This window comes from Poeciliopsis prolifica, unplaced genomic scaffold (assembly GCF_027474105.1).
Source record: "Poeciliopsis prolifica strain line A6 unplaced genomic scaffold, Auburn_PproV2 SCAFFOLD102, whole genome shotgun sequence".
NCBI classification, from domain to species: domain Eukaryota; kingdom Metazoa; phylum Chordata; class Actinopteri; order Cyprinodontiformes; family Poeciliidae; genus Poeciliopsis; species Poeciliopsis prolifica.
This window is the reverse complement of record NW_026562477.1, coordinates 1,084,332-1,097,045: the sequence shown is the minus strand read 5'-3', so window position 1 is coordinate 1,097,045 and position 12,714 is coordinate 1,084,332. Positions and strand designations below refer to the sequence as shown.

Below are 12,714 nucleotides of genomic sequence, written 5' to 3'. Positions count from 1 at the left end.
AAACAGCGACAGTCCCATGGTTAGAAACAAACACAAAGGCAAGCGAGGGTCAGAGGGAGGTGAGACAGGAGGAGGAGGAGACAGAGGACAGGCGCGTATGTCGCCCCCTGCTGGCTGAATTCAGAAACTGCGCTTTCTCTCTTTTACTTTTCACTTAGAAGCTGGAAAACAATCAATTATATGATAGAAAAATCAATTTATTGACCACTAAGTGAGACTTTATTTCTGTTAAGTATGACAATTTTCCAGTTACAGCTAAAAAAACATTTAACATCAGAATATTTCATCACGTGAATAAAAAACCCAATAAAATAAAACATGTAGCCTGAGTGAAATGTTTGATCAATACCTGCTTAGAGTTTGTTGGTTTTCAAAAGGCGTCCAACAAATGAGTTTCACTGGAATGCATTCATGGATAATAACTGTTGGTGTAATATAATTAACCTGATAGTTGAATATCCAAATTAAGAACAATAAATATCTTTTTTTTTAGCGCATGTATCTGTTTATTTCAGTAATCCATTCTGCTATCACCATAATCCTGGATGGAGGGAACAATCATTACTCTGCTCTGACAATATTTAGATACTTTTATCCATTTTCTGCTTAGCAGCAGGATGTCTGAGAAGGTAAAAAAAGCCCAACAACAAGGAGGATAAGAAGAAATCAAGCATCAAGTCAAACTGGACACTTCTAGCTTTTGTAAGTCAGTTTATTGTGAGAACATTTTCTTCTCCTTCTGGTTCTTCCCAGAGGTCAACAAAAATGAATCTTTTACAAACTATCCAAAAGACTTGACAACAATAATAAACAGATCTAACTGCTGCAGATCTATGTTCTAAAGAAATCTGTTTCCAGAGTTTAAAGTAGCGACTTTCCCCTGATATGTACAGCATAACCCGAGCAGTCAGAGCCTACTTGAGTTAGAAATGCGTTAAAATCACATAAAGGAACTTTAATAGTTATAGAGGCATGCAAAAAAAAAAAAAAAAGCATCTGTCTCTGTGTTGGAAAATAAACCCAATCCAGCTGCTTCAGTGGATGTGTGAAGATGCTCAGCAGCGCCCTCTGGTGGGAACTGGGAGATCAGCACATCCATCAGACGCTCCCGGTTTGAAGCTCATAAAAATAAATATCAACAAATACTTCCATATTTAGTTTAAACACATGCGGAAACAGAAGTAATACTGTAGAAATGGATCTTTATTTTTTTCTCTAAACGGTTTTCATTATGGGCATAAATGTTGGAATCATTTTAGGCATTTGGTGATTTATTTGAGTTTCTCCAGGGTGGAATAATTAGACGACAAAAAACTGCAGTGAATTTTGAAGACAACGTTGATGGATGCACAAATGCATTCTGCTATTCAGGCTGTTTTCTCTGATTCAAATAACTGCTGTAGTTTTAAAATGATTTTTTTAGTTTTCTCAAAAACGCAGCAAATCTCCCAATTGCTGCGTTTTCATTTAATAAGAGAAGCAAATAAAATCACACGTGAAAACTGCAAGTCATTAAACAACCTAAACGCCACGATCCTCAACTACTTCCTGTCGTCTTTATGGTTTGCGTCAGTGGAATCATCCGGTTGTTGATCATGTGACTCGTGATGTGAAAAGATGTTTCCACTGCAGTTTAGCAAAATAAGGCAATTTCCATGCAGCTCACACTAATGTTAAAACATTTTTTAAACAAAAAACAAGAGGTTCTTTCAAATTGCCGTGTTTCCATTAAGCAAATTAATTTATTTTCAAATTGTGCAATTTTATAGCCAATAGAAATGCAGGTAATGAAAGATATGCAGATATTTGGTTAAATATTAATGGTGAAAATCTACAATTTTAAAAAAATAATTGCAGTTGAATGTTTTCTCATTATTCCACCCTGAGAAACAGAGAAGAGAAGCAAAAAAAAAAGTTCAAATAAATAAGAAAAACCCTAAAGTTGATATAACATTAATGCATCTTAACTCCTGCCTCTAGCATTAAAGTCTGAAATATGAGACTGCAGAGGAATAATACGCTGTAAAAGCTCAAATGCTGGCATGCCATCACTTTCTGTTCTCCTCAAACCAATCTTTTACGGCCACAGTTCATCACTAATTTACCGCGAGGAGGAGGACGACGCTCCCCAAAGTCTCATGTGTTTGAACTAAACTGTACAAAACTCATAAATTATAAAGATCTGTAAAAACAACATCAGTAGTTAGATTAAATGTTAGGTGTGGCGCATCGCAGAGTTCACCGTGCGCCTCGGAGAGCACTGACTGCTGTTCAGACATGATCTTTGAATAAGTTAATTCATAAATAAATCATGATGATGTCTTCCCAGAAGCAGTGGCATCCACACACAAACACGCACACACACACATGCTCAATCTATGACCCTTACCCTAAAAATACTTTTTGGTTTTAAACAACAACTAAAAGACTAACAGGAGGTCTACAGGTACACACGTCCAGAAAACTGCAGACCGCTCTTACAGAAATATATCTCTCTACGTTAAAGTGACAGTGCTGGATTAGGTCCCTTTCATTCGTGGGTTTGGTAAAACCACATCTACTTGGATATGGAGGAAAACAGCCTATATAGTAAAAGAGTTAAACGTGTAGATTCTCTCTGAGTGCGAAGCGACCGCTGAGGCGAACCGCTGTGGCGAACCGCATGCAACGGAGCACGGAGGACATGTTGAAGCAACACCAAATATCACTTAAATGCTTCTTCAGGCCCTTCGGTTGTGCAGAAAAACTGAATTTCAACAGTTAAAATAAGTACCTATATAATCCTCAAATATATACAGAGAAATTTCTATTCCACTTAAAAATACCTTAATTTTGTGCTTAAACCCAAACTTGTAAAAATGCTAAAAATCGCTGATTCCTCTCTTACATAACAGGAGCTGCTCGCCTAACTGTCCGCCATGATGCTGTTCAGTTCAGCCAAAACTGTTTGACTGGCAACAATCTCCGCTGCCGGGGCGCCATCTTTGGCATCCAATCCGCTTCCAGAAGCGAACCCAAACCTTCTGCGTCTTCCTCAAGACGTTTCAAACGAAGCTGTGGTTTCCTAAGCAAAGAAAAGGTCGGACTCGATTCCGAGGCGCCAACAAACTGGAAGCCATGTTGAGTTTCTCTCCCTCCACAAGCCAGCGCACGATGACGAAGAGGAGGACGAGGAGGAAGAGGCAGAGGGACGACGGGGTCAGTGGATGTCTCTGCACATGGGGAGGTTGACGAAGATGAAGACGTTGAACTCGATGAGGACGGAGAAGCAGAGGAAGACGGCGTACATGACGATACAGGCCAGGCCCAGCCGCCAGTCCAGAGTCCATTTGTTCAGATGGACGCCGAGGACCTGCAGGGACGCAACAACTTCAACTCAACCATTCCTGAAAAACACACCCGCCATCTGCAGAAACAATGTCTGAATGAGGTCAATATTGATATTTAGTGGAACAGCTGTCAGTTATGTCTCAGCTGGATTCGTGCTCATTTTTAACCACATCCTCCAAATTAAGACGGAGAAACTGCAGCGGAGCTGAAAACTGTTTTATTCCACCCATAAAGCAAACTTTCTATCTTCCTCCACTTCTGTAGTTTTTCTAACGTCTCGCTCTGTGGAAAGATCATCTTAATAATTGTTGTAACCATTCCCTTCGTGTTCCCTTTGGTTTCCTTCCTGACAGAAAGTACTGCAGGCTCAATGTTTCCATTTTTCACTTCCTTTCCTGGAGGAGTCCCTGAATTTCAATGTTGAGCTTTAATGTGTCCAGTTTTCTCCCTACTCTGATCCACTGATGGAGAATTTAGGTATCAACTTTGTTTACTTTGTTTTTTTCTTTCTCTTAGAAAGATCCCCTGGCCCAGTGTTCTGTGTTTAGCTTTTCTCTGGTTGGAGCTGCAGACGGAGGATTTAAAAAAGGCTGACATGTTTTAATGCTTCACTGAAAAAACAGTTTCACAACTTATGTAAATTTTTTCTGGTTTTGGTTTTGTTCTTGCGACTTCTCAGTGATCTGATTCGGTTAGTCTCTGAGTTTTCAGTGTGTGTGTGTGTGTGTGTGTGTGTGTGTGTGTGTGTGTGTGTGTGTGTGTGTGTGTGTGTGAGTTTGCAACCAAAACCACTGATTCTGATGTGTTTAGAAATATGTCGAGGAAATTTTGAGATATCTGCTTTTCCTGCCCTTTTCGCTGCTCGCCACATCGATCCAATAAACTCACAATTATGAATTAGCGCAAAAATAAAATAAATAATAATAATGCGTGGATGTGTTGAGTTAGCATGGATTTCCACAACAGCCTGCGACTATTTTATATTCTTTTTGACATTTATGTTGGGGGTTGTAATTCAGCTACAGTCTGTAGGGAGAAAATAATATTCTGCAAAAATTAAAAAATAGTAACCTAGTCGGTAAAAAAGGAGAATGCTGCCCTAAAATAATGCATAAAAATGGAAAACAGACTTACTGTAAAGAAGACTGAGGCCAGTAAAATCCCAACAGAGAAAATGAGTCCTCTGCTGTTCAGATGGACCTGAGGGGACAGACGTTACACAAAATGGTTTGAATGAGCTTGAATGTTAAAGAAAACTCCTGATCTGATCTGTTCTGATCCGATCTGGTGTGATTCTGGGTCACAAACACTCACGTTGGAGCCGTAGTCGATGCAGAGCGTCTGCAGCGCCCAGGGAAGCCCCAGACCCACCAGGATGTCGAACACGTTGCTGCCGATGGAGTTGGAGATGGCCATGTCTCCCAAACCTGAGACATTCAGTTTCACTTTTAGTCACAGAGGGAAGCTGGTTTGCAGGAGGCATCAGAAACAGGCAGCAGAGCAACAGCCTGGCTGATGAGCTGCACGGCTCCATCAGGTGTTCGTACCTTGGCGGGCCACGATCACGCTGGCCATGCAGTCTGGGACGCTGGTGCCGGCCGCCAGGAAGGTGATTCCCATGATGACATCAGGAATGCCGAGAGTGAAGCCGATCACAGTCACCTGGAAGCAGAAACGCAGAACGTCTCAGATCCTCATCTGGAAACGGCTTTCAGGACATCCACAGGGTTTCTCTGCTGCCTTCTGCTGAGAAACGTCTGCAAGGGTTCGACCAGATGAATCTAGCTCTTTTGTTTTTATTTTGAGAATAAAGTTTGAATAAAACAAGATAAAGTCGTAGCAATATGAGAGTAAAGTAATAATATTTCCAGAATAAAGATCTTGTAACTTTATCAAAGCTTTGCTCTCACTAAAAAAAATATTTTCTTATGATTTTTCATCTTTTTTCTGGTAGTATTGTGCCTTTGTTCTGCTAATATTATGTTATTCTTGTAATTTATATGCAAATCTCTTATTCTCTCCCTGATCCCCTGTCAGACATCAGGGCCTGCAGGTTTAATAATTTCCTGAATAAATGCTTCATCAGAACCTCCTGACAAACTTTCTTCACTTATAATCCTGGCTGGATATTTCCTCCAATTCCCTTCTTGGCAGAATCAGCAGAGCTCATTTCTTGGCTGGTTCTGGCTGTTAAGTTTGTCCAAAAACCTCAGAAAGGTTGAGCTCAGCGTTTTGGCAGAGCCGCCGCCGAAGCCCAATTTGTCCATTTGAAAACCAGTTTTGATGTATGTTTGGGATCATTTTCTAGTTGGACCAGATTACATCCAATTTTCAATCATCGAAACCACATTTTATGGCCTTGTATTAATGAATATTGGTTAAGATGTTCAGGAACAACCCAATAACCAAGCCTGCAATAAACTGGAAACTTGTGGAGTGCCAGTTTCAACAGCCAGTTTCCCATTATCATGGACTGGAAAGACACCAACCAAAGAAGAAACCCCTGCTTCAAAACAAACACCTTCAAGCTTGACTGAAATTCACAGTTTCCCACCTGGACGAGTTGAATGTCTTCTGAGAAAAGGTTTCATGTTCAGATGAGAGAACGACTGAGAGGCATGAATCATGTTTGAGGCTTTCAAACTAAGAAAAGTGCAACGACTCTGAAGAATGGTGGCAGAAACATTATCGCATTAACATCCAGATGGTTGAAACGCTGACACAACGTCCAGGGAAGGACGACCTTAATGTTGACCTGAGCTCAGTGAAACATGCTGAGATCGGAGAGCAGCCGATCTCTGAGCCAGTGGTCTGCTCTGCGGGGATCAACTCACCATCCAGACCATGATGTAGGAGAGGCCAGCGATCCAGATGGTGGCGGTGAAGAAGGAGACCATGAACCATCGCTCCCAGCGCCGCTTGCCACAGTTTGGGATGGTGAAGAAGAGCAGCAGCGACAGCGGCCACATCAGCAGCCACTTCAGTTTGTTACAGACGCCGGCTGGAGGATGACACAGTTAGGGTCAGAGGAAGAAAGACCTATTGACCTGACAGCCATGTTTTTGGTCTGGGGTGGGAAGCCGGCACACACATGCACAGGAAATGATGACTGCATGCAGAAAGACCGGCTGTAAGTTGTGTTTTATCTTTACTGTTGTTCTGTGGCAGTGGTTGTGCTAAGAAAGCGTCTTGAATGCCAACTAGGAGTGTCATTTGGGTCCAGATTGGTACCTGGGACTTTAAATGGCACCAGCGGGCCTTCGTTGTCCTCTTCTCCCTCTCCTTCCTCGTCGTTCTCGTTGTTTTCGTTGTCCTCGTTTTCCGTCTCGTTGCCTGACTCCAGCCGCTGCAACCTCCCGTTGAAGCCCTGCTCAGCTCCGCCCATCCCGTTCTCCAGGCCCCGCCTCCCCAGACCTCGGGCGGCGGAGTCCGAGTCGCCGTTGGTGATGCAGTTAACCCGAGTCTCTGTGGTGTTGATCAGCCTGTCTCTGGAACGTCAACACAGATGATAATATACGACTCCTGCCCAGATCCTCCTGCCTTATGTCAGCTTAGCTGCAGCCTTTCTTACCTCGTTGATGAGCATGCGGGACGCCATGGTGAGGCGAGTCCTGGGGGAGAAATGACTGGTGATCATGATCCTCATGCCGGCCTCAGAGAAGGTCAGCTGGTGGGGTACGCGGAGAGCAGCTCGTCCACCATCAGCACCGACGGCGGACAGTGTAGGTTCGCTGCAAAGACACACAAACAGTCTAACTGCTGAATTTATGAAAACAAGCCTAAAAATAATCCCTCCAGCAGATTATGACTGGTTTTTATAACATGTAGCACAAAATGGGCGAGGAAAGCTGGTCCTGATTTATAGAGCTTTTCCACATGGCTCTTATTTCAAGTCACTTTACTTTCTGTATGGAGAGAAATTTATGCCAATATGTTTGCAAGCAAAGAACAAGTTTTTTAAGCAGAAATAAGAAATGCATTTCAAAAAGAAATTTTAAGAAAACTTAACCAAAAATAAATAAATTAGAAGAGAACAATGTTTGCAACAGTAAACATGTTTTTTTTTTGTTTCAAATAAATCTTTCAAAGTGTTTTGAAATTGAGATTAACAAATTGTTTTACACATTTTGTTTCACACTTTTTGGGGAGGGACACATTCAGCAGCAGCATTTTTATTGGTCAGTGCCGATGCAATTTATTCCACTGAATCTCAATAAAAAAAAAATAAATAGAAAAATTCTAAATTTTTTTTGTCATTTTTCTTTTGCTAAAATAAAAACAATCTGAATAATAATAATGAAAATAACATTTTATAATAATTGAAATAATCTTTAAAAATAATAATGAAATCTCAAGATAATTTCAAAAAATTTAATCTGAAAAAAAAAGAATAAAAATATAATCTTAAAATTATTTAAGATTATATTTTTATTCTTTTTTTCAGATACTATTTAAAGCACAACCAGCACTAGATTAATATTTACTCCATTATGCACGGCTCGATAAAAGCTTAGGATGCTCAGAAGTCTGAAGTTGTGGACAGAAAAGCTTCTGCAGATCAACTCTGGTACCTTTCTTCAGCAGAACTGCCGTTGCGTCGTACGAGACGTTGTCCTCCAGATCCGTGCTTCCTGTCAGCCCGTTCGCCAGGTTCCCAGAACCTTTCTTCCTCCGGCTGAAGTACCGATGAGCCTTTCCGTTAAACCTAACCACGACACGCGATCCCATATCAGCCATAAAAATTCAGTTCACGGAGCTGCTGCAGTTTTAACGACACTCACTTCATGATGAGGATGTAGACGGCATACATGAGGATCAGAACAAGAGATTCCCACCTGCAAACATGATAGTTAGACATTTGCAAACCGTCCGTCAGTGTGATTTTGGTTGCAGAGTGAATTTGATACGCACCAGCACACCTTCTCATCATAGATGAACTAAGCAGGGGAGACAAAGGGACAACAATGTAGCGTTTTAGAGACAAGTCAAAGTATTTGTTAATAGTATCTATTGATTACTTTATTATCCAGGTGTGAAAACATCAAACTTGCTTCACATTACAGAATCCCAGTAATCCCAGTTTTCAGAAATGAAACAGTCTCGAGGTTCTGCTGCTGTTTCCAGACTAACCAGGTGTGTGTTTACAAGAATCCACAGAAAAAGATCTTACCACAATCAGCGCTATGATGGAAAATGTGTAATAGATGGAATCTCTGAGCAGAGCCCAGTGGGACAGCTTCACAGCCTGCAGGGTGAAAAAACAAACACGGTGACCAGAACGTTTCTTCCACACAAACCCTGGGTTCACTCACATTCTGGGATTTTAATCACATTAAAAACTCTGTTAGATTTTAGCAAGTTTAAGCCAACTTTAAATGGCAAAACAGAGACATTTATTGTAAATTAAAAAAATATAGAAGTTGATTGAAATTTTGAGTGTATGTTTTCCTCATATGTTTTGGGCCCTTATATCTGGCTGCTGTGACCCATCCTGAGGTGAAACTGTTACTGCAGTGTGAAAGCAGGCGTGTGATGGACGATGCTGCAGGACCACCAGCTCACCTGATGGGAATCTGCATCACCGTTTGAAAAGAAAACAGGTTTGCTATGAAATATGAGCACTTCTTCAAAAACCTCCTGTGAGCGCAGCAGCAAAGTTTGTGTTCATTCTGGGTGTTGTCTGTTGAATGTTCAGTAGCTGTTGCTTGTGCTCATAATTCAGATTTTTAAACCGGCTGTGTCAATAAAACAGCACAGGATGAGAGTCAGAATGCAGGAGGATTCACAGTTTGTGGATTTAAACGCCGTGCTGCAGAAACTTTACGAAGCAGTTCATGGACAGGGTTGTGAAAAAAGAAAGAATTGACTAGCAAATTGCTTTATCGCAAGGTGGTTCAGGCAAAACTTAGAGGAAAAAATGGGTCATATTCTCACTAGCTTTCATTTCTAAATGTCTCAGGTATAAACGTCTGAGCTGCAGCTAAAACGGCTCATTGTTTGATTTAATGTTGGACATGTTCTGAACTAGTTTACTAAACATTGAACTTAAAATTCAGTTTGAAACAGTGACATTTACACATGAATAAACAACACTGTGAAAATATGACTGAAAAATGAACAACGAGTTTTATATTCTCTGATGAAAGATTAAATGACCCAAATTATTGCTGTTCCTTTTTACAGTAACTTTATAAATGGTTCCTCAAACTTCTCTCCTGTAATCATCCTAAATTACCCAGCTGTGTCTCACTGGCTGTGCTTCCATGCACTACATAATTGTCAAAATTGGAATCACAAAAATAAATTGGCTCAGAGGAAACTCGCCAATTCTGAAAAAAGCCATGTTTTTCAATAAAACATTTCTGCGTGTGAATGAGGTGTTTTGGCTGCATCTCTAATAGTAAGAGGAGGAGATGGCTCTGCAACAAATGTATTTATGATTTTAATTGTGCTTCTTATTTAATGGAAACACCACAATTGAAAAATTGTGTTTTTTCAACATTAGTGGAATATTGACAAAGTTTTGTGCATATCAGTAACGGAAAAGCTGCTTGTCTTTCTCTGTCTGCGCAGTTTTCTTGTGCCAGTTTGTCTCCAGCGTTCCAGCCTTCGTCCTGACTGATGATTTTCACCCAACTGAATTTACTCCTTTCTGTTGGTTCTTGCATTTGCTTTCTCTGTTCCTGCGCCTGATGACACTTTGGAGATTTACGTTGACCTCCGAAAGCACCACCACTGTAAAAGCCTCCTGCTCTGAATCATCGGCGTAACGGTGAGTTTGTTGACCTTTTGCAGCCCAATAGGACACAGGACCAAACAATGAAGAGGATAAATCTTCCACACGGCGCTTAGTGAATCAGAGAAGGGGAAAACCGTCACATTTTGAACCTTCCACTCCCAGCTGGGAAATCACAGGTCGAGGAAGAACAATAATAATAATAAAGCTTCAGTGTGCTTCCGTTACATTTTATTGCACAGAAGAGTCTGCAGAAAAACTGAAAGGAGGCGAGGAGAGGGGACAGCAGGGGAGATCCTGAATCTGAACTGAACCATCCCAGCTCCATTAGATGGTCATTATCTCAGCACAATTACATAATATGCAATCAGCTGCTCCGCTGCTTGCAGTTCAGATATACTTTTTTTAAGAGCAGAGAGCTTATCCTTGAGCTCAACTCATTTCCGTATCAGTGGCGCGTCAGATGGCATCAGAGCGAAGCTGCTCCGGGCAAACTTCTCATGCAAGGAAGGTATCGTGCTAAAAATGATAAAATCTCCTAGAATATCGCATGTTTATACATCAGGACTTAAAAATATTAACATGATCCTTATTTTGTGGTGCCTGAGATGATCAAAAGCAAGCAGCTTCACGGTGTCTGTATTAAAATGATCAGAGTTGTGCTGAAACACAGCAGCAAAGAGGAATCTCATCAAATCAGTCGCTCCAGTTTTTCACAGAATCCTGCATGTTTTCGCACAGATGCATAATTTTCCACAGAACTGATCAAAAACATTGAGTTTGAACAAATCAATATACTTTTCTCATGTTCTTTTGTTTGCTTTGCTTCTATTAGAAATTTACTTTGTACATAACTTTGTTTATTCTTTTATTTCACTAAAGTCAAACCAAATCACCTGTAGGTGGCAGTGTTTCTTGCTTCAACTGTACTGCTGCGGCCGCCTTTAATTTCAAGCTATAGCTCTTCAAAAGGTCACATTTACAATCCTCCAAAGGCTATATAAGCAATATAAATACACTTCCTTTGACTGAATCTTTCTTAATTTCTCTGATCTGACACCACCAGGTCAGCTGTGAGGTCCTACCTGGCCAGCGAAGAAACCACACACGCCGATGATGCAGAGGATGTTGAAGACGGCGGAGCCCACGATGGTGCCGACGCCGACGTCTCCTTTGGTGATGAACACGCCTGGGGAGGCAGAAACATAAACGACTCCAGCAAGATTCAAGGAGAAGCACATTTCCCCATTCAGAAAAAACACGTCTTGTAAAAGAACCCAAAATATGTTGACTCTGTTTAGCCTAGAAAATCATTTTTGCGGGCTGCAGAGTGGGGCAAAAGGTCTTGGGTTCGATTCCCGACCTGAAGTCTTTCTGCATGGAGTTTGTATGTTCTCCCTGTGCATGTTGAGTTGTTTCTGGGTACTCCGGCTTCTTCCACAGGCCAAAAACATGATTGTTAGGTTAATTGGTCTCTCTAAATTCTGCTTAGGTGTGTGTGTGTGTGTGTGTGTGTGTGTGTGTGTGTGTGTGTGTGTGCGCGTGTGTGTGTGTGTGTGTGCGTGTGTGTGTGTGGGTGTGTGTTGTGCGCGTGTGTGTGTGTGCATTTAACTGCATTTTTCTTTGAGATTGTATCACTCAGTGAAAGATTTAATAGTTTTAAGTGTTGTTCTGTGTCTTAATCAAGGATGTTGTATACAATATTTAATCGTTTAAATGTGATGAAAAGTGTGAGCATGAAAAGATGCTATTAACTTGACGAGGACATTGTGAATTAGGCTCCCCTATTTTAGGGACACAAAGTCCAGACAATCCTTTAATGAATGAAGCTGGAAGTGATGAGTGGGACAAAGATTTCCCAGAACTATCCTCCATAAACATAAAAAACAACATAAGAGCTCGTCTCTTTGAACATGAGGTCGGTGACTCTCAGCTCTCTGTATTTCTAAGACACATCAGACGCCATCAGTGAATCTCGTTACGTAAGACGAGGTTAATGTGGAGCCAGAAAACGCTCCAGAGTGTTTGGCGGTCCGTGGAGTCTGGACCTCCCTGATGTTACCGATTATAGAGGTGAAGAGCTCTGGAGCCGAGCTGCCAGCTGCCATGAAGGTCGCTCCGGCCACATCCTCGCTCAGATGCAGGCGCTGAGAGAAAGCAGGACAAAAGGCAGCGTTTAGGAAAAACAGCTGCAACTTCAACTCTTCTGATCAAATTTCTCTGGAGCTCAGTCCTGCAGCAACGTGCAGCAGGTTTTATGAGTCTGACACCGGAGAAAACCAGGTGGTGAAACGTTAGGACTGCTGTGATCAAACTGGCTCTCATGACTGCAGCGACCCAGTCCAAACTCTCCTGATCCCAGCTAACCTCTTCGTTCCACATCCAGTTCTTTAAAATATTAACCTGAACACAGCGTGCACCATGTGATATCTGACTGCTGCATCCAGGATGCACAAAGGAGCTTCACTGTCGATCTTTCTCCCAGATCCATCAATGCTCCAAAAGCTCAATAAGAATTCAAACACATGGTCGACTTTACAGATTTATTTGGACGGTTTTCACTCATTTACATAATATTTCTGCCCATATCTTTACATTTCTGCAGTTTTATTGCTGAAAGTAGTCTGCAGGTTTGTTTAAATACCTGA

General features: G+C 41.4%; 1 pseudogene; it reads right to left on the bottom strand.

Annotated features, from left to right (window-relative positions):
• Positions 1–691: 691 nt before the first annotated feature.
• The window catches only part of LOC129354046 (sodium/potassium/calcium exchanger 3-like), a 34,472-nt pseudogene continuing 22,449 nt past the window's right edge, over positions 692–12,714 (bottom strand).